Source organism: Bos grunniens, chromosome 6, assembly GCF_055505025.1.
Source record: "Bos grunniens cultivar Pamir isolate PY7600 chromosome 6, Bosgru_T2T1.0, whole genome shotgun sequence".
NCBI lineage: Eukaryota > Metazoa > Chordata > Mammalia > Artiodactyla > Bovidae > Bos > Bos grunniens.
In genome coordinates, this window is record NC_141170.1 from 85,374,214 (window position 1) to 85,397,545 (window position 23,332).

General features: G+C 35.8%; 1 protein-coding gene and 1 long non-coding RNA gene across 8 annotated transcripts in view; one reads left to right on the forward strand and one right to left on the reverse strand.

Annotated features, from left to right (window-relative positions):
- The window catches only part of CCSER1 (coiled-coil serine rich protein 1), a 1,487,998-nt gene that overhangs the window by 1,412,756 nt on the left and 51,910 nt on the right, over positions 1-23,332 (forward strand). The gene's annotated exons all lie outside the window — the stretch shown is intronic.
- The window catches only part of LOC147370963 (uncharacterized), a 476,306-nt gene continuing 474,538 nt past the window's right edge, over positions 21,565-23,332 (reverse strand). For both annotated transcript variants that reach the window (XR_015165662.1, XR_015165667.1), the window contains one exon: positions 21,565-21,699. This is a non-coding gene — a long non-coding RNA (uncharacterized LOC147370963). The remainder of the gene's footprint in view (positions 21,700-23,332) is intronic.

A 23,332-nucleotide genomic window follows, 5' to 3' on the forward strand; every position in this document is an offset into this window, starting at 1 on the left:
GTATATTAGGTACTGGACACAAATACTAAAACCTTTAATATATTATGGTAAATGAAGGGATAATGTTATTATTTATATAATTTAATCAATATATATTTGAAACCTGAATAATTTCACCTCAATTTTCTTTTTTAATAGGAATTACATTAGACCATTTATTACAGAATTGCTTCAATTTTTCACCTAATTTTAGTGACAAAAGTTTAAAATATGAATACTTTAATATGGATGAGTTAAGCAAATTCTTCCCAGTTTGACAGTAACTAGCATCTCAATCTGTGTAGTGTAAAGTAAGTCATATGTTTTAATATGATGGTAGAATCTCAGATACTCTAGGAGGAGTTTTGGATTGTATTTTATCCAAACTTCAGAGCTATTTTGGAGTTTCTTCTATAATGTCTCCCATGGGGATGGGTATGGAGTGGGGCGGTTGATTTAGACAGGTGAAATATGGATGAAAGGAGGGCAAGAAAAGTGAATGAGAATAGGTTTAGAAGACAAATAGCTCTTCCTCTCAATTTAGCTGGAGGCTGGCTGTGATTATTGGTATAAACCAAGTTAAGTCAAATAATCAAATCTAAAAATTGCAGTGACTTTAGAAATAAATTGCTGGGCACTTGAATTGAAAGGTCCTTTTGTTTGATTTAATGCAGTTCAGCTCTGAATGTATAAGAAAGAAGATGAAGGAACCTTCACACACTTTTTGTAAGCCCATGGTTCCTACATTTCACCATTAGTGATTTTTAGGTGACTAAGAAAAGATGAGCTAATAAAAACTATTCATTCATATGATTTTCATTTATACCATGATTGTTTTTAAATTTCCATGTGGCATTAGAATATTAGGAAGGTTTTCAGTAACATATGTAGTGTATTTCTAAGCTTCTTACAAGGAAATAAGCATAAACCAAGCTGGAAAAATAATTACACAGATATTATGTGAGTCTCATACACCTGCTATTTCATATAAAGAATAACTTTCTCAAGAACCTCCATTGACTATTACCTTCAGAATTAAAACAAAATTTAGTGAGCTTATGTTTCATTCATGGCAACAATCTACATACAGTCAATTTCAGAACCTACTTAAATTTGAAATACATTTTCATTAGCCATTCCTTCACCTACTTCATACTTTTCCAAATACATGTACTTACAGTCCCATAAATCTGCTACCTGCCTTTCTGATTCCATTATTTTGCTTGTGTTGATTCCTCTAATTAAATTCCTTCTATTCTCTTCTTTCCCTGTCAAATTATAATCGTTTCATAGATCCATCTAAATGTTTCTTTCTTATACTCTTCCTGATAGTCTTTGTTACACAGACCTTCAATTTCAGTTTATGTGGTTGTAAAGTCCTATTGTGACATTTAATAGCTTTATGTCCATGGGCAATCTATGGAAAATTTCTGTGTTTTTTATTGAATTAATTGAAGATTACCACTGTCGGTAATATCACATGTGGTTGCTATGAGTATTAAATTGACTAGTATAATGAAAATATAAACATAGTACAGGTGTTGCTGTTATTCTTGATGTCGTTACTAGTGAAAGTGAAGTCACTCAGTCATGTCCGATTCTTTGCAACTCCATGGACTGCAGCCTACCAGGCTTCTCAGTCCATGGGATTTTCCAGGCAAGAGTACTAGAGTGGGGTGCCATTTCCTTCTCCAGGGGATCTTCCCGACCCAGGGATCGAACCCAGGTCTCCCACGTTGTTACTAATGATGTTACTAATGTCGTAATTATTAGGCTATTTGGAACATGCTATTTCCTTATAATTGACATATGTCAGTGTCATATCTCTCCAAAGCTAAATAAAATACATGAAATATTTATTTGATATCCTAAAGTACCTTACTCATTGCAGAATAGTTCAACAAAAATTTGCTCAATCAACAACTGAAATTATTAATGAAAGACCAAACAAAGAAGTAAATGAACTGCCTTATATTCCCATCTGTCCATATGGAAATAATACTATTTTCTTAAATCACTTTTTCTTCAGATATGGTCCTATATAATTATTTCATTTTATATTTTTTGTTTCATTACAATAAAATTATTACAGATGATTTTCCTTTATATAACATATAAATGTAAATTAAGTGGTTAAATATTTCTTAAAATATCATCCAAGTAGAGGAGTTTAACAGCATTAAGATAATGTTTAAATCCTCAAAATGCACAAATTTCAAGTTAAATTAAGACTAAAACAATTTATATCTAGAACAATAAAAATGTAGTTATTGTAAATTGAATAGGGATTTATTCATTTATTTATAATAAAGCAAGCTCTGAATATGGATTTAACCAAATTATGATATTAATAAAATAGGATATTTGGTCAAGCTTATACTAATTTAACAAAAATTAACCTTTAGGACTATGTTGAGATTTTTCCATAAGATGTTAATACTGGTAAAACAGACAGGTATAGAACCAGATGTGCTAAAACAACTAAGATTGTGGTGGACGCTGGGAAAGAGGAGGTAAAGAGAATGGAATAAAATTTCACAGAAGGAGAAATAAAAACAAGAATGCAAAATCTGTCCACTGGGCAGCAGCCCATACTCTGCTCAATGTTGTTATTAGCAGTTGCATGTCTTTGGGATTAGCTGGTTAAAATCATTGTCCCCTGCTTTTGGAAACTATTTCTGTTCATTCCTACACAATCCAAGTTTTGATATCAATACATAAAAATTAATGAATATCTCAAAATATGTAAATATAAGAAATAGTGAAAAGATATGATAGTGCTTGGTCCATGGGGACTGAGTTTTCAAGGAGATAGTTGGGCAGGAGACAAGCACCAGGTAGATTAAACAAAATGTTTGTTTGATAATGTAAGATAAGATAACAAAAAACCCAAATGAACTTTTTAGCCAACTTAATATTTCTCACCCTCATCCTTGTAATAAAATTTGAATTTTAAATCATATATATGCATTGACTTGTGAAAACATAAGTTAAAAAGGCTGTGCAGAAACAAAACATAGACTCCAGCAAGTCATGTAGGCTACTTATGATGTAAGCAGGATCACATTAAGCTGAATACAGGAGATAACCCATCTTTGGCACCTCTTGGTATTTCCCTTTGTCTTTTCTTGTTCCTTCACAAACCAACTCTTTTACTCTTCCTGCTTTTATTCACAATCTCACATATTAACTCAGAGAAGGCAATGGCACCCCACTCCAATACTCTTGCCTGGAAAATCCCATGGACGGAGGAGCCTAGTAGGCTGTAGTCCATTGGGTTGCTAAGGGTCAGACATGACTGAGCAACTTCACTTTCACTTTTCACTTTTATGCGTTGGAGAAGGAAATGGCAACCCACTCCAGTGTTCTTGCCTGGAGAATCCCAGGGACAGCGGAGCCTGGTGGGCGGTGGTCTCTGGGGTCGCACAGAGTCGGACACGACTGAAGTGACTTAGCAGCAGCAGCAGCAGCACATATTAACTCATACTAATGTAAAACACATCTTCCTAGTACATATGGATTTACAGAATGGTCATATCTCTCGGCATTAAAGGCATGAAAACTTAAAGGCATCAAACAGCCAGAGACAGAGAATATTTTTGGTAGGAAGAATCGACAACTGTAACAACAAATACTTCCACAACAAACACAGAAATTTGTGTCTGCTTAGGCATGAAACAAACTTTAGTATTTGACTAAGCAAACATCTGGCAACTTTTTAAATTGGAGTATAGTCGATTAACAATATTAGTTTCAGGTGTACAGCGTAGTGATTCAGTATTTTTATACTTTATGAAAAATTATTATAAGATAATGGCTATAATTTCCTGTGCTATACAATATATCCTTGTTGCTTCTCTATACAAAGTTTGTATCTCTTAATACTATACCCCTAATGAGATGAGACCCATCTCCCTTCCCTGTCCCCACTGGTAACCACAAGCTTGTTTTCTGTATCTGTGAGTCTATTTCTATTATACCACACACACACACACACACACACACACACACACACACATATTCATTTTTATTATTTTTTAGATTTTACATATGAGTTATACCATGTTTGTCTTTCCCTGTGACTTATTTCACTAACTATAATATTCCCTAGGTTGACATTGCTACAAATAGCAGAATTTTATTTTTTATGGCTGAGTAATGTTCCTGTGTGTGTGTGTGTGTGTGTTCTTCATTCATTCATCTGTTGATAAGCATTTAATTTGCCACCATACCTCGCCTATTTTCAATAATGCTGCTATGAACATTGGGGGTGCATGTGCCTTTTTGAATTAGTGTTTTCATTTTTTCTGGATATAGATCCAGGACTGGAATTGCTGTGTGATATGGTAGTTCTGTTTTTAGTTTTTGAAGTATCTTCATACTATTTTCTACAGTGACTGCAATAATTTACATTCCTACCAACATTATACCTGGGTTCTGTTTTCTTCACATTCTCACCGTTTGTTATTTATAGACTTTCTGATGACAGCCATTCTGACAGGTGTGAGATGATCTCATCGTTATTTATATTTGCATTTCTCCATTAATCAGCAGTGTTGAGCATCTTTTCATGTGCGTGTGAGCCATCCTTGTGGACTTCTTCCGCTAGTGGTAATGAACCCACCTGCCAATGCAGGAGACGTGAGACGAGGTTCGATCCCTGGGTCGGGAAGATCCCCTAGAGGAGGACATGGCACCCCACTCCAGTATTCTTGCCTGGAGAATCCCATGGACAGAGGAGCCTGGTGGGCTACAGTCCATAGGGTAGCAAAGAATCAGGCACAACTGAAGTGACTTGGCATGCACGCATGCCTCCTTTAGAAAAATTTGTCACATCTTCTTGTATTGATCCCTTTATCATTATATAATTACCTTCTTTGTCTTTTGTTAAAGCCTTTGTTTTAAAGTCTATTTTGTCTGAATTGTGTTGCTATCCTACTTTCCTGTCATTTCTATTTGTGTGAAATCTCTTTTTCTCTTCCTTCACTTTCAATCTTCATTTGTCTAGCTCTGAAGTGAGTCTCATATAGGCAGCATATAGAAGGGTCTTATTTTTATTATCCATTCAGCCAGCCTATGGCTTTTAAGGGGAACATTTGGTCCATTGAAATTTAAAGTTATTATTGATAGGTATGTACTTATGGACATTTTGTTACTTGTTTTCTGGTTTTAGAAGTTTGTCTGTTTTCATTTTTTTTTCTTTTTGGTTCTTCTCTAAAAGTTTGATGATTTTCTTTAGCAGTATTCTTGTGTTTCTTCCTTTTTTAAATTTTTGGTATCTTTTATTTGTTTTTGATTTGTGGTTCATATATATTGACCCATATCTACTTGTTTAAACTGATAGTCATTTAAGTTCTATCACATTCTAAAAGATCTACAATTTTTTCTCCTCTCCTCTCCACTATATTTTATGGTTTTTGATATCATACTTTACATTTTCATATTTAACTCCTTCACTGTTTATTGTAGTTATAGTTGTTTTTACAATTTTGTGTTTGTTAATCTTCATACTGGATTCAGCGGTTGGTCTTCAATCCTTAATATGTACTTGCCTTTCCAAGTGGGATTTTCCCTTTCCTATATAGTCTTACCTCTTTTCCATTTAGAACAAACTCTTTAGCCCTTTAAACCCTTTTAGGGTAGGTGTAATACTGGTGAACTATTTTAGTTTTTGCTTCTCTGGGAAGTTCTTTCTCTCTTTTATTCCAAATGTTAATCTTGTTGGGTAGAATATACTAGGTTCCAGGTTTTTCCCTTTCAGCACTTTGCATATAATATACCAAGCCCTTCTGGCTTAAAGAGAAAATCAGCTGATAGCCTATGGGTATTTCCCTTGTGACTATTTGGTTTTCTTTTGCTGCCATTAGAATTCTCTAACATTTGCTATTTTAATTATGCTGTGTCTTGGCATGTGTCTGTTAGGGTCCATCTTGTTTGTGACCCTTTGTGTTTCTTGCACCTGGTTATTTGTTTTTTTTCTTCAAATTTGGAAAGTTTTTAGCCATAATTTTCTCAAATACATTTTCATTCCCTTTCTCTGTCTCTCTTTCCCTTCTGAGACCCCTATAATGTAAATGCTAATGTACAATTGCTATCCCCCAAACCTACTGGATTGTTTTCATAATGTTTTTCATTTGTCTTCTGCTATTCTGAATGGATGATTTCCTTTATTCTATTTTTTAGATCTCTTAGGTGTTCTTTTTTGGAGAAGGCAATGGCACCCCACTCCAGTACTCCTGCCTGGAAAATCCCATGGATGGAGGAGCCTGGTAGGCTGTAGTCCATGGGGTCGCTAAAGTCAGACACGACTGAGCAACTTCCTTTTCACTTTTTGCTTTCATGCATTGGAGAAGGAAATGGCAACCACTCCAGTGTTCTTGCCTGGAGAATCCCAAGGACGGGGGAGCCTGGTGGGCTGCCATCTATGGGGTTGCACAGAGTTGGACAAGACTGAAGCGACTTAGCAGCAGCAGCAGGTGTTCTTTTTTTATCACTCAGTCTGTTACATGTTCCTTCTACTGTTATTTTTAATATTGAATTATCTATTTTTGATTGGGTCTTTTTTATATTTTCTAGTCTAGTTTCTTATTAAATTGTTCAGAGTATACATCAATTCTTTTCCATAATTTATTTAACATTTTTAGTACCAATGCTTTGAATTCTTTATCTGATAAATTGTTTATTTCTGTTCCGTTATTTTTTTAATGGATTTTCTCTTGCTCTTTCAGTTGAAAGTATTTTCTCTGCCTTTGCATTTTGCTTAACTTTCTCTGCCTCTATGAATTTGGGTTAAACAATTACCTATTGCAGTCATGAAGGTGTGATCTTATGCAAGAGCATCCATATACAGATTACATATGCTCAGAACCTTTGGTATGAGAGCTGGATCTGGTATGGATGCAAGTCTCTTCTTTCCTCAGGGTGTGCTGGCAGGTCTCACCTTGTTAGGAAATGGAGCTAGATAGGGAGGGACTAGAGCTGGTGCTGAGTGTGTGGTGTGACTTCCCCTTTGTTCCCTATTAGAGTAGGGGGTCTGATCCCAAGTTGCTGGAGCAGAAGTGCTACAGGTCAGGCCCGAGTTGGCTCTATTCCTTTCAAGTGTGTGTTTTCCTCTCCCCCACACCAGAACCCTTGCCCCTTAGAGGAAGAATGCTGAGGTAAGGAGGGCCCATACAGGGTCTTAGTTCATGTCAACTACAGGGAGAGGTTCCACGTGCTGCTTGTGTATGCACCTGCAGCTCCACTCAAGGGCAGTCTGTGGTGCAAGTCCCCTTTATTCCTCACATCCAGTCACTGCCCCCAGCCTCTGCCTCCCCATACAGGGAATCCCCCTCAGGGCAGGCCTGCTGCATGTCCTCTTCGTGTGTATGGCAAGGTGAGCTGCAGTGGAACAGCCATTGTCAGAGCTCTGGGCTACTTCCCAGGTGCTGCTGGAGTAAATGCCAAAACGGGCATGTCAACCCACTCAAGCTCTGTCCCTGGACTGAGTCACCTCTGGGTCCCATGTTCAAGTCTTTTCTCACCCCACCACCACTAGTCATGGCTACGCTAGGTCCAGTGTGCCTCTGTGACAAGAAGTGAGTTGGACTGGGTGTGCATTGAGGCTGGCACAGAAACCTGGCAGTCACTGGAGCAGAACTGTCTCTGCACTTCCTTGGGGGAAAGGCTTTGCGTATGTGGTCCTCACAAGTGGAGTCCATACTTCCCACAGTACTTCTTTTAGTTCCAGCAATCCTGCAGTTAAATGCGCTTATCTCCCCCCGTAGGACCCAGGGCTGGGCATCCAATCTGTAGCTTGAACTGCTACTCTACAGAGTAGAGTAATATCTCTGTGTAATTTTCTCTGAGTCCCCTACCAGGGAAACAGGTCCCAACCTGGTCACTTTTCTTCCCTTTCTACCTGACTACATGTGTATCTTTCTTATAGCCTTGGTTGTACCCTAGTCCTTCCACCAGTTTCCAGTCAGTTTTCAGTAAGGATTGTTCCACAGATAGAGGTACTTTTGATGCTTTTTTTTTTTTTTTTTGGTAGTGGGAGGTGAGTTCAGTGTCCTCTAACTCTGCCATCTTGATCTGAATACTCTGCCAACTTTTGAGTCTGTGAAGTATTTGTCTTAAAATTATTTTGACATGTGCTAGTATATAGGCATTCATGCTCCCCAGAAGTTAAACTCGAGTTTATATTGTTTACCTGCCAAACGTTCAACATTACATAGATCAGTAAATAGATGGCTAGATGATAGGCAGACAAAAGGTTGGATTCCGTATGCTTCCAATTCTAGGCCTACTTTTTAGCTTTGTCCACTCTGCTCTGTGCTGACTCATCAATGGGTTCCCTTGCAGTTGATTTTCGCTAAGAGGAGTGGGGGCAGGAGATTGGAAGGGACTAGGAGAGTGATTTTGGAATATTTATAGACCTGGCTCCCAAACTGCAGAGACTCAGAAGTCTGGCTATCAACCTTGACCAAAAGTCCTAGCTCCTCTTGTGTCATTTAGATGTCAGCCCTGTCAAGAGAATCTTCTTTGTCATCAGGTTCCAGTCATTCCCTTCTCAGCATAGAATCTTATAGGGGCCCATACTGTAACTGAGCCTAAAATTCTGCACTTTTCCTTATAATTCTGTTTTGTGCAAATATTGTAAATATGCCTTTCTGACAATTCTTCTTAATGTATGCTAATTTGAGTGTTCCATCTGCTTTCTCATGGAATCCTATAGAGAGTTCTTAATCAGTGGAATCCACTGGTGCTAGTAGGATTTTGTTTTTAAATCCCCATTATGTCTACATTTGGTGATGGTCCCAATCTTTTAGCACATTTGTCTTCCATTTGATTGCTGCATAAGTTAATAAGTGTAGCTCTGAGAAGAATACAGCCATTTTGTGTTTATTAGCGGTCAGGTAGAACATTAAAAGGCTTGAGCATATTAGCTTACAGAAGCCCTATGAAATAGATACTATAATTATCCTCTTTTAGAGATGAAGAAAGTGAGACTTGCAAAGGTCAATTGACTTTCCCAAGGTCACACAGCTGGTAAGTGAGATTAAAACTGAGGCAGCAAGGCTCCATGCTTTTAACCATATACAGTATCCTGTAGGTATTGCTGTACTTTACTGAAGAAGTATGACAACAGACAGAGTAAAATTAGTTAGAAAAAAAAGTACTTAGTACAATGAAGTTGCCTACATTGTAGAGGTCATTTAATGTTAAAATTTTCATGTGAATGGAATTGCAGTGATAATTAAAAAAAAAGTACACTGTGAACAATCTTTAAAAGAAATATGGGCACTGTATCACATAGTAATATACACACAAGTTGGTGTAAAAATTTTAAAACCTAAACAATTGTATGCAAAACTTAAAAATGCATCCATATTTTTAGAAGCCTTTAAAGCACTGTACAGTTAGTGCCCGCAGAAAAACACCAGAATTTTATACAGAAATAGTGATCTGCTCTCATATAAAATGTGGGTTTTTTTTGCTAAATAATCACTTATAAAATGAATCCTAAAACTTGAAGGCTTACAGCTATAAGCAGTAGCATAAGTGGGAGTACAGAGTATATCTTTTCTGTATAGAGTTCCTATTTTTGCCTTTGTATTTATTCTAGCAAATTAAGAAATTCATAGGAATACTTGTTGGGTTGATATACCTTCCCATATAACATAAACAGGATTTCCTCTAGCTCTAGTCTTTAATTTTGCTTGTGGCATATAGGTATGAGAGTAAGGATTAATTCATAATATAGGCATGCCTAATCAATCAGAGCAATAAACTCTATTGTTCTTTATTGTGCTTCATAGATATTGCTTTTTTTTTAAAAAACAAATTCAAGATTTGTGACTACCCTGCATCAAATAAGTCTACTGATGCTATTTTTCGAGTAGAATTGGTATAGCTCATGTTTCTTTGCCACATTTTAGTAATTCTTACAATATTTCAAACATCATTTTTATTTTATTTGTTATGGTGATCTGTGGTCATGGATATTACTATTGTAGTTGTTTGAGGGTGCCACAAATGGGACTCTTAAAAGATGGCATGCTGCTGCTGCTCGCTTAATTGATAAATATCATGTGTGTTCTGACTGCTCCACCAATCAGCCTTTCCTTCACATTTCCCCCTCGTCTCTGGCCTCTCTATTCTTGAGACACAAGAGTATTGCAATTAGGCCAGTTAGTAAGCCTACAATGGCCTCTAAGTATTTAAGTTAAAGGAAGACTTGCATGTCTCTCATTTTAAATAAAAAACTAGAAATGATTAAATTTCTTGAGGAAGGCAGGTCTAACCGAGTTGATTTAAACAAAAAAGTCAAGTTTGGAAAGGATTGATTCCAGTTCTGAAAGTTCTATTGTGGGTAAAATACTTTCAAACAGCATTGCTACTGAGAAATTTTTCATGAAGGGAAGAGTCAACCAGAGGTTGTGTTCTTATTTTAAGAAATTGCCAGAGTCATCCAGCCTTCAGCAACCACCACCCTGATCAGTCAGGAGCCATTAGCAAGCAAGACCCTCCACCAGCAAAAAGATTATGACTTACTAAAGGCTCAGATGATGGTTAGCATTTTTAGTAACTAAGTATTTTTAATTAAGGTATATACATTGTTTTTCCAACACAATGCTATTATTACACACTTAATAGGTTACATTATTTTAAACATAATATTTATGTGGACTGGGAAAATAAAGCATGTATGATTCATTTATCGGGATACTCGCTTTATTCTGGTGGTCTGAAACTGCACCTGCAGTATCTCTAAGGTAGGCCTGTACTATTATGTCCAGCTGAATTTATTATATTCAGATAAGCTGATCAGATTTAAAAATAGCCATTCTTAAAGTGGCTGAATGGTGTTTGTGTGGGCCATGGTAATTGGTATAACTACTGTTTAATCAGGTACAAAGCATAATAGTCTAAAGCAAATGTTTAAATTATTTCCTTTAATGAGGGAAATTCGTTCTTTGTAAATGGCATTTGTATCTATGAGGAATGAATAAGATGTATAGAAGATAAACTTCAGAGATAGTCCAAACTAAAGAAATTTGAGTCTTAATTCTAGGCTTAGAGTCATTGAAAGAGAGAGAGTATGTGTTTTTCTCAACTTTTCAGATGACTGGGGGAAAAAAAAGGTGCTTCTTAATTAGACTGCCTGCATCAATTTTTCACATTTACAAATATTACTCTTAAATCAGTTTGTTCCCAATCACTTAAGAATTAAATTTTCTTCAAGAAAACAAAAGAGAAACAAACCTGCAACAACACTAGCAAAGCCCTTTACTACTGGGAGATGTTTGGGAGGCCTTTACTGTAGCAGGCTTACTTCTCCATGTCCATGGTCTTGAACTTTTGATAGCATCAGAAAAAACAACAGATGCTATCAGAAGTTCAAGATCACAGACATAGACAAGTAAGCCAGCTACTTCCACAGCACTTTCCCCCTCCAGCACACAATTCCCTACTCAAACACACATTTTATTTAAATTCATATCCCAGTGCCATCTGAATTGTGAATTCCGCCTTGGTTTCTTCCGCTGTGGAGACGAATTAAGAAGCTAGCGAGTGTACCATTCTAGTTACAAACAACAGCAACTTAACCCAGGATAGCTGAGAAGCACGTATCCTCTTCCAAACTCTCTAGAAAGACAGTCTGTAAATTCTTCGTGTTGTCTATTCTAATGCTTATGCAACCTTGACAGGACCTAACAGTCTTTACTTCTAGATTCTTCATAATGGAGCTCATTCTCTTGTTCTTTCAGCGCAGCTGAATGATGGCTGATCACCATCTTCTGTCTAACTGAAAGGACTAACAGATCTTTCAGTTTAGTTTATATTCATAGAATTTATTCACTTTTGGCTTTTCCAGAATGAGCAATTCAATTGTTCCAGTTATTTTGATATTTTCAACTCTTTATCTGGTTCATATTTTTGTCTGCATGACATTGAGAGTTCTGAGTCTGGGTGCTGTGCTTTTTCTTATTTACTGAGCTCTTTTATTTGTGTTCCATAATGGTTTGTATTTCCAGATTGCTATCTAAACCAAGTTGTTTTTTTTTTTTCCCTGAAATATTTCAATACAAATCTTTCATTGTATAGATGTTATTTTTTCCTTAGTGGAAGTGAAGTAGCTCAGTCATCTCTGACTCTTTGCGATCCCATGGACTGTAGTCTACCAGGCTCCTCTGTCCATGGGATTTTCCAGGCAAGAGTACTGGAGTGGGTTGCCATTTCCTTCTCCAGGGGATCTTCCTGACCCAGGGATCGAACCCAGGTCTCCTGCATTGCAGGCAGATGCTTTATTCTTTGAGCCACCAAGGGAAGACTGGTACTTATATTTGTGTCCTTTTTAATTACCAAATATTCTAAAATTAACACCTTTTCAATATTCTTGTTATTGTTTTCTCACATATATACTCTTAAAAGAGAGTTTTTAAATATTCTGTCACTGGATTAACAATAAAATTTATCTCAAACATCCTATATATAGTGAGGATCCATAGATACTTGCTAAATTTGCTCATCCATGATACTGGTAGTAGCTTTTTAGATTAACATACAAAAAGTTGTGAGGATGAATCAGAGTCATCACAAAATTGTGACAGAATTGAATAATCACATCTATGATCTGGTTCTTTTTTCTCAGATAAATACTTCCTAAATTGTATAAATCAGTCTTAAGCATTGGTCTTTCTGTTATCTCTGTCTTATAAGTCTCTGTATCACCTTCTCCTTGCTACAACATTTCCCCTACTTTATCAAATTAGTCATTCTCTTATTAGAGATTAGGTTAATGCACAGCTTACTAAATCATTTTGGCTGTTAATTAAAATCCTGACTATTTAAGGCTATTTATAAATTAATGTTATAAAAACTTTAACTTGGTATGATTAATTACTAATGGCTCATTTTTTCCTTTATTTCTATGATATGGAACATAAGTAATAGTTATGTTTTTACTTTAATAAAAACTCAAAATTTCTAGGTGTTTGGTACTTTTTAAAATAAAAAGTATTTTTAGAGCAGTTTTCTGTTTGCAGCATAATTGTATGGAAAATACAAAGAATTCTTATACATCCTCATTCCCATGCATGTGTAACCTCCGCCACTTATGAACATCTGTACCATAGTCAATGAACATATACTGACATATCATTTTCACCAAATCATTAATTTGTATTAGGTTCACTCTTAGGATTGTCCATTCTGTGGGCTTTGACACACAGATAATAAAATGTGTCCATTATAATATCATACAGAATAGTTTCATTGTCCTAAAATTGTCTTTACTCTGCCTATTTATCCCTCCCCCACATTTAACGCCTTCTAACCACTGCTCTTGTTTTTTCTTGAATGTTTTCTTGAATATTTGTCTTTTCTTGAATGCCACCTGGTTTGAATCATATCGTATGTAACCTTTGCAGATTAGCTTCTTTCACTAAGTCATAGGTATATACATTTTCTCCATGTCTTTTCATTGCCTAGAAAGCTCATTTCTTTTCAGCACTGAGTAATATTTCATTGTTTTTTTTTGAAATTTTATTTTATTTAACTTTACAATATTGTATTGGTTTTGCCATATATCAAAATGAATCTGCCACAGGTATACATGTGTTCCCCATCCTGAACCCTCTTCCCTCCTCCCTCCCCATACCATCCCTCTGATTCGTCCCAGTGCACCAGCCCCAAGCATCCAGTATCATGCATCAAACCTGGACTGGCGACTCGTTTCATATATGATATTATACATATTTCAATGCTATTCTCCCAAATCATCCCACCCTCTCCCTCTCCCACAGAGTCCAAAAGAGTATTCTATATATCAGTGTCTCTTTTGCTTTCTCGTACACAGGGTTATTGTTACCATCTTTCTAAATTCCATATATATGCGTTAGTATACTGTATTGGTGTTTTTCTTTCTGGCTTACTTCACTCTGTATAGTAGGCTCCAGTTGCATCCACCTCATTAGAACTGATTCAAATGTATTCTTTTTAATGGCTGAGTAATACTCCACTGTGTATATGTACCACAGCTTTCTTATCCATTTATCTGCTCATGGACATCTAGGTTGCTTCCATGTCCTGGCTATTATAAACAGTGCTGCGATGAACACTGGGGTACACGTGTCCCTTTCCCTTCTGGTTTCCTCGGTGTGTATGCCCAGCAGTGGGATTGCTGGGTCATAAGGCACTTCTATTTCCAGGTTTTTAAGAAATCTCCACACTGTTCTCCATAGTGGCTATACTAGTTTGCATTCCCACCAACAGTGTAAGAGGGTTCCCTTTTCTTCACACCCTCTCCAGCATTTATTACTTGTAGACTTTTGGATCACAGCCATTCTGACTGGTGTGAAATGGTACCTCATAGTGGTCTTGATTTGCATTTCTCTGATAATGAGTGATGTTGAGCATCTTTTCATGTGTTTGTTAGCCATCTGCATGTCTTCTTTGGAGAAATGTCTATTTAGTTCTTTGGCCCATTGTTTGATTGGGTCATTTATTTTTCTGGAATTGAGCTGTAGGAGTTGCTTGTATATTTTTGAGATTAGTTGTTTGTCAGTTGCTTCATTTGCTATTATTTTCTCCCATTCTGAAGGCTGTCTTTTCACCTTGCTTATAGTTTCCTTTGTTGTGCAGAAACTTTTAAGTTTAATTAGGTCCCATTTGTTTATTTTTGCTTTTATTTCCAATATTCTGGGAGGTGGGTCATAGAGGATCCTGCTGTGATGTATGTTGGAGAGTGTTTTGCCTATGTTCTCCTCTAGGAGTTTTATAGTTTCTGGTCTTATGTTTAGATCTTTAATCCATTTTGAGTTTATTTTTGTGTATGGTGTTAGAAACTGCTCGAGTTTCATTCTTTTACAAGTGGTTGACCAGTTTTCCCAGCATTCATCACAGAGCTAGAACAAATAATCTCACAATTTGTATGGAAATACAAAAAACCTTGAATAGCCAAAGCTATCTTGAGAAAGAAGAATGGAACTGGAGGAATCAACCTACCTGACTTCAGGCTCTACTACAAAGCCCCAGTCATCAAGACAGTATGGTACTGGCACAAAGACAGAAATATAGATCAATGGAACAAAATAGAAAGCCCAGAGATAAATCCACACACCTATGGACACCTTATCTTTGACAAAGGAGGCAAGAATATTTCATTGTTTTTATGTACATGGTTTGTTTATTCATTCACTTACTGAAGGATATCTTGGTTGCTTGCAAGTTTTGGCAATTATTAAAAGTGCTGTTATAAACATTCATGTGCAGGACTTTGTATGGACATTTTGTATGAACAGTTTTCAGTTCATTTGGATAAGTACAAAGAGCATAGTTTCTGGATTATATGGTAGGAGTATGTTTAGTTTTTTAAGAAATCACATAAGTAACTTCCAAACTGGCTATACCATTTTGCTTTTCTACCAATAGAATAAGAGTTCCTGTTGTTCCCTGTCTTTGCCAGCATTTGGTGTGTGAATTTGTAGGATTTTTGCTGTTCTAATAGGTATGTAGTGCTGTCCTCATTTTATTTTAATTCTCAATTCCCTAAAGACATAGGATGTCAAATATTTTTTCAAAGGTTTGCTTGCTATATCTTTCTTCATGAGGTATCTGTTAAATCTTTGGCTCACTCTTTAATAGGATATTTGCTTTATTATTGAGATACATATTTTCAGTAAAGTTTTCTATATTTTCAGTAAGTCTATCAGATGTGTCTTTTGCAAGCATGTTCTCCCAGTCTTTGACTTGCCTTCTCATTCACTTGGCATTTACTTTTGTAGAAAAGAAGCTTTTAACTTTAATGAAGTCCAGTCTATCAATTGTTTCTTTCATAGGTTTTGCTGCTGGTACTGAAACTAAAAAACATCATTGCCATTCCCAAAGTCATCTAGGTATTCTCCTGTGTTATCTTCTAGCAGGTTTTAAGGTTTTGTGTTTTAGACATTCTGGAATGTGAAGTCAAGTGGGCCTTAGAAAGCATCACTACAAACAAAGCTAGTGGAGGTGATGGAATTCCAGTTGAGCTATTCCAAATCCTGAAAGATGATGCTGTGAAAGTGCTGCACTCAATATGCCAGCAAATTTGGAAAACTCAGCAGTGGCCACAGGACTGGAAAAGGTCAGTTTTCATTCCAATCCCAAAGAAAGGCAATGCCAAAGAATGCTCAAACTAACACACAATTGCACTCATCTCACACACTAGTAAAGTAATGCTCAAAATTCTCCAAGCCAGGCTTCAGCAATATGTGAACTGTGAACTTCCTGATGTTCAAGCTGGTTTTAGAAAAGGCAGAGGAACCAGAGATCAAATTGCCAACATCCGCTGGATCATGGAAAAAGCAAGAGAGTTCCAGAAAAGAATCTATTTCTGCTTTATTGACTATGCCAAAGCCTTTGACTGTGTGGATCACAATAAGCTGGAAAATTCGGAAAGAGATGGGAATACCAGAACACCTCATCTGCCTCTTGAAAAATCTGTATGCAGGTCAGGAAGCAACAGTTAGAACTGGAAATGGAACAACAGACTGGTTCCAAATAGGAAAAGGAGTTCGTCAAGGCTGTATATTGCCACCCTGTTTATTTAACTTATATGCAGAGTACATCATGAGAAACACTGGACTGGAAGAAACACAAGCTGGAATCAAGATTGCCGGGAGAAATATCAATAACCTCAGATATGCAGATGACACCACCCTTATGGCAGAAAGTGAAGAGGAACTAAAAAGCCTCTTGATGAAAGTGAAAGAGGAAAGTGAAAAAGTTGGCTTAAAACTCAACATTCAGAAAACGAAGATCATGGCATCTGATCCCATCACTTCATGGGAAATAGATGGGGAAACAGTGGAAACAGTGTCAGACTTTGTTTTTCTGGGCTCCAAAATCACTGCAGATGGTGACTGCAGCCGTGAAATTAAAAGACGCTTACTCCTTGGAAGGAAAGTTATGACCAAACTAGATAGCATATTCAAAAGCAGAGACATTACTTTGCCAACAAAGCTTCGTCTAGTCAAGGCTATAGTTTTTCCTGTGGTCATGTATGGATGTGAGAGTTGGACTGTGAAGAAGGCTGAGCACCGAAGAATTGATGCTTTTGAACTGTGGTGTTGGAGAAGACTCTTGAGAGTCCCTTGGACTGCAAGGAGATCCAGCCAGTCCATTCTGAAGGAGATCAGCCCTGGGATTTCTTTGGAAGGAATGATGCTAAAGCTGAAACTCCAGTACTTTGGCCACCTCATGCGAAGGGTTGACTCATTGGAAAAGACTGTGATGCTGGGAGGGATTGGGGGCAGGAGGAGAAGGGGACGACAGAGGATGAGATGGCTGGATGGCATCACTGACTCAATGGACGTGAGTCTCAGTGAACTCCAGGAGTTGGTGATGGACAGGGAGGCCTGGCGTGCTGCGATTCATGGGGTCACAAAGAGTCGGACACGACTGAGCGACTGATCTGATCTAAGTCTATGATTCATTTTCAGTTAACTAACATGGAGGATGTAAGATCTTCTTGCATGTTGATGTCCACTTGTTCTAGCACCATTTGTTGAAAAGACTATCATCTTTGCTTCATTGTAAGATCAGTTCACTACATTTACATGGGTCTACTTCTGGACTATCTATTCTGTCCCATTATGTTTAATTGGATCTCTTGCTGATCCCATACTATCTTGATAAATGTAGCTTTGTAGTAAGTCTTGAATTTGGCTAGTGTTGTTCCTCTTTGTTCTTTGAATTCGATATTAAGTTTGCACTTCTGGGTTTTTTACCTCTCCATATAAACTTTAGTGTCAAATTGTTGATATCCATAAAATAACTTGCTGAGATTTTGATTGCAGTCTATAGGTCAGGTTGGGAAACACTGACATCTTGACAATATTGAGTCTTCCTATTCATGAACATGAAATTTCTCTATTTGTTTAGTTTTTCTTTACTTTCTTAATCAAAGTATTTTTTGTTGTTTTCCCTTAGAGATCTTGGACATTTTTTTTTTTTAGATTTGTAAGAATTTCATTTTGGGATGCTAACGTAATTGTATCATACTCTTAATTTCAAATTCCTCTTGTCCGTTACTGATACATAGGAAAGCAATTGACCTTTGTACATTACCCTTGTATCTTGCAATGTTGCTGTAGTCACTTACTAGTTTCAGGTGTTTTTTTTGGTTGTTGCTGTCAATTATTTTGGATTTTCTATGTACATGAAAAAAACATCTGTGAACAAAGATAGTTTTATTTCTTACTTTTCAGTCTTATTTGTTCCCTCCCCCCAATTTCATGTCATTGCATTAGCTTGAACTTGCAGTATTATATTGAAAAGCAACAATGAAAGGTTGCATACTTATCTAGTTCCCAACCCAACTGTTGGGAACTAGATAAGTTCTAGTTCTTATCTAGTTCCCAACAGTTTCTCAAGTGAGAAAGTTTCAAGTTTCCTCACCATTAAGTATAATGCTAACTGTAGTTTTTAATCAATTCTTAAAATCAAATTGAGGATATTCTCATCTTCCTGGTATGCTAAGAGTTTCTTTTTTTAATCATGAGTGGGTGTAGTAGTTTATCAAGTGTTTTCTCTGTATCTATTAATATGTTCAAGATTCTGTAGCATAATATGATGGGGTTAATTAATTGATTTTCAAACTAAGCTTACATACCTAGGATAAATCCTATTTGGTCATAGAGTACCATTCTTTTCATATATTGCTGGAATTTGTGTAATTCAGGCCTCATAAAATGAGTTCGGAAGTATGTCTTCTGCTTCTCTCCTCTGAAAAATATTGTAGAGAATTGGTATAATTTCTTTAAATGTTTAGTAGAATTCATCAGTGAATTTATCTGGGTCTGGTATTCTTTCTTTTGGAAGATTGTTAATTATTAAAGCAAGTTCTATAATAGATATATAGGTCTATTGATATTGCACAACTCTCACAAGAAGAGACTGTTTTTACAGGAATTGGTCCATTTCATCTAGCTTGACTTATTTAATTCAATGAATATATTCAAATGTATATAACATATCAGGTGTAATTCTAAGCCCTTGGAATACCAAAAAGAACAAGAAAGATACCGCCCCTGTGTTGAACAAGCTTTATATTCTTATGGGTAGAAATAGATAATCAGTAACTAACTGATTAATAAGGTCTTTATTTGGGGTGATATAAAGAGAATGAGCATGCCTTTGAAATATGTATGTTATCCTGAATTATAACATTTTTAAATTTAAGGGAAATTTATCTTTACAACAAATTACACATTAGTATATTATTGAATAAGTGAAAATTATGTAGGATTTTCAAAATATTTCAAAGAAATTTTGTGATAGACAGTTTCTGATTGTTTCCCAACCCTCTCTACCTGAATGCTTCACTCTTTTCTATCATTGCTTATTTAGATACAAAAATTCGAGAACTATTAGTTTTAGAAATTTCTTTAATCTATGATTTACATTATTGAAATTTTCCAAACTATTAAAAGATGAGATGATGAAGTTTCAAAAGCATTAATGTTATTGTCAAGTTACTGTACAGTCTGTTTCTCCCATTATAAGATAGACAAATTGAACAAAATAATCTATGACATAGGTTATTACATGCCAGGTACTGGCCTAAACCCTATCACTAAAAACTTAAACTAGTTGTATTAGAGTCTCATATACTGGCTAGAGAAAAATACAATGAATAATCTAATTCAGCTATAAAGCACTAACATTACTGGTATATATATTCTTAAGAAATGACCTAATTTCTTAGATATAGAAGCAAAGCTAATCTAATAAGAGCTATTTGGGACAAGAACAAACTCCTTAAGCTAGAACAAAACCTTATTGGAGACAATGATTTCTATTTATAATTTGTATTGTCAATTTGCCTTAATTTGATCTTTAATATTTTTATTTGCAGTGTATCTTATTTGGAGCAAAGTAAAATAGCATTTTGTACTTTATAGAGCATGTTTCATTAGAAAGGTCATGAACTTTTCAAACTCATTAATTCTTACAGCATCCCTAGGGGCATGTAACATATATAGGTGAAGAAATTTAAAGCTGAGATTTATAAACAGCTTTTCCCTATCACACTGAAATGAAATGATCAATCTTTAGCTCATGGTAGGTTCAAAAATAGAGGTCCAGAGTATGATTTTGGGAGTAGGGGTTGATCCAAATAAATCGCTTCCATTAAACAAGGTTGGTTTTTGTTAAAAAGGTAAATGTATTTCTGAACATAGCAAACATGATTCATTGAGGAAAATGTGGTATTTGCAGTCATTTTAACTTAATATTTTGAAAAGAAATATGAATTAGTGACTGCTATTCCTGATTTTTCCCTAACTTGGGACAGCTCATTGAGAGTTAAATATTTAGCTTTTAATTACTTGTTACTTAAAATTTAATATTATCCAAATTTATCTGTAAACTTTCTATTTAAAGAATGTGATCTATTCAAAACTAATGGGTATACCCTTTATTTTAGAAGGAAGTAGGTTATCAGAAAACTTATAGAACACAGTGAAAATACTGGTCCAGCATTCATAAGCAACTTAGTATACTGGGCAATTTTTCATTAAAAACAAAATAAGTGGGTGTTCAAAAATACCTAGGGAGAATATGCCTTAATAATTATTTGATGAAATATTCTATATCAAAAGCAGTTTTGCTGACTTCATGATCTGAGGGGAATTATGGGATGGACCAGCCTTTCTACTTTTAATTTGAAACTACTGTCTAATGTACTAACTCATTTATTTTTAAAAGAGATAAGTGAACAGGTAGTAGGTATAACTAATTCAGAAAATTGGTATAAATGCATTATTTTAAAAGGTACTTTTAAGGAAAACTTATGGTTTCTTTGGGTGCAAGAATTATAAAGTGACTACAGTGTTCTTGTCTCATGAATATGTCAAAATGGGAAACTCACAAGCATTTTAAGAGAGCCATTCCTGAATCTTATCACTAACTTATGGTAAATCTTCTTATACATATTTTCAACAGTTTTATAAGTTATATTCTCTATTACTACTGTCTTTATTAAAATTATAAAATAATATTTTTTCTATGACATTTTGCCTAATTTTTCTAGAACGAAGTAGGGAGAAAAAAATTATACCCAGAAATTATTTCTTAAAAAATAGAAGAAATTTCTTCTTGCCTCTACTGAGTATGCCACAGAACATGTATACTGTGAAACACTGAGAATACTGTTCAAAGGTTACATCAGAGCCCCTGAGTGCTGGGGCTGTCTTTCAAGAGTTCTACTTCCCTACTTGCAAGTCCCTGGCTCCTTCTGTTAGAGTATAAGCTTTTGGTCTTTTATACAGTAGCTGCCTGGTTCTAACTAACACTTTGTGCCTCTTCACTTAAAAGTTATATGGCTTATAAGGTTCTTACTAAAATGTGTTGTTCTTCAGTCACTCAGTTGTGTCGAACTCTTTGTGACCCCATGGACTGCAGCATGCCAGGCTTCCCTGTCCTTCCCATCTCCCAGAGTTTGCTCAAATTCATGTCCATTGAGTCAGTGATGCCATCCAACCATCTCATCCTCTGTTGCCCCCTTTTCCTCCTAGCCTAAATCTTTCCAAGCAAGGGGTCTTTTCCAATGAGTCCACACTTTGGATCAGATGGCCAAAATATTGGATCTTCAGTATCAGTTCTTCAAGTGAATATTCAGGGTTGATTTCCTTTAGGACTGACTGGTTTGATCTCCTTGCAATACAAGGGATTCTCAAGAGTCTTATCCAGCACCTGATGGTGTGATCACGCATTAAAATGTATTAACAACATTGTATTTACTCCTTTGTATTTATCTATTTCTATTGATTTACAATGTTCTTAGTTTCAGGTACACATAAAATTGACTTAGTTTATATATATATTTATTTATTTATTTATATATATATTAGTGTGTGTGTGTGTATATATATATATAAACTAAGTCAATTTTCTGTGTACCTGAAACTAAGAACATTAGTTATATATATATAACTATATATTATATTATAACTATATTATAACTATATAGCCATATATAGTATTATTAATATTATATAATATAATATGTAACTATTTCTTTTTCAGATTCTTTTCCCTTATTACAAAATATTGAGTATAGTTCCATGTGCTATACATTATGAGCTTGTTGATAAGTTATTTTACATATAGTAGTGCATGCTTGCTAATTCGCTCAGCCATGTCCAACTCTTTGCGAACCAATGGACTGTAGCCTACTAGGCTGCTCTGTCCATGGGAATCTCCAGGCAAGAACACTGGAATGGGTTGCCATGCCCTTCTCCAGATATGTGTTTATTAATCCCAAACTCCTAATGTATTTCTACCCACATCCACTTTGGTAACCATAGGTTTGTTTTCTAGGTCTGTGGGCCTGTTTTGTGTATAAATTCATTTGTATCATGTTTTGGATTCCACATATAAACAATATCATACAATATTTGTCTTTATTTGGCTTAATTTAGTATGATAATCATCTCTAGGCCCATCCATGTTGTTGCAAATGGCATTATTTTATTTTCATAAAAGAGTAGTATTCCTCTGTGTGTGTGTGTGTGTAGGTACTGGCTGAAAATTTTGTTCAGGTTTTTCCATAAGATGTTACAGAAAAATCCGAATGAACGTTTCAACTAACCCAATATGTGTATACATACCACATCTTCCATTTATCTGTTGAAGCATCTTTAGGTTGCTTCCATGTCTTGGCTATTACAGATAATGTTACATTGAATATTGGGCTGTATGTACCTTTTGAATTAGAGTTTTCTCTGGGCATATGCCCAGGAGTGGGATTGCTGGATCATATGGTAGCTCAATTTTTAGTTTTATAAGGAACCTCCAGACTCCTCTCCTTAGTGGCTATACCAATTTACATTCCCACCAACAGTGTAAGAGGGTCCCTTTTTTCCACACCCTCTCTAGCATTTATTGAACATTTGTTAGACTTTTTGTTGGCCGTTCTGACTGGCCGTGAGGTGATCTCTCATTGTAGTTTTGATTTGCATTTCTCTAATGATTAGCAATGTTGAGCATTATCTCATGTGTCTTTGGCCATCTGTATGTCTTCTTTGGAGAAATGTCTATTTAGGTCTTCCACCCATTATTTGATATTGAGCTGTATGACCAATTTTTATATTTAGTAGGTTAGTCCCTTGTTGGCCACATTATTTGCAAATATTTTCTCCTATTCTGTAGGTTGCCTTCTCATTTTGTTTATGGTTTTCTTTGCTATACAAAAACTTTTAAGTTTAGTTAAGAAAGCATCTGTTTGTTTTTATTTCCACTACTCAGGGGACAGTTCTAAAAAAAGATACTGCTACAATGTATGTCAATGAGTGCTCTGCTTATGTTTTACACCAAGTTTAGTATC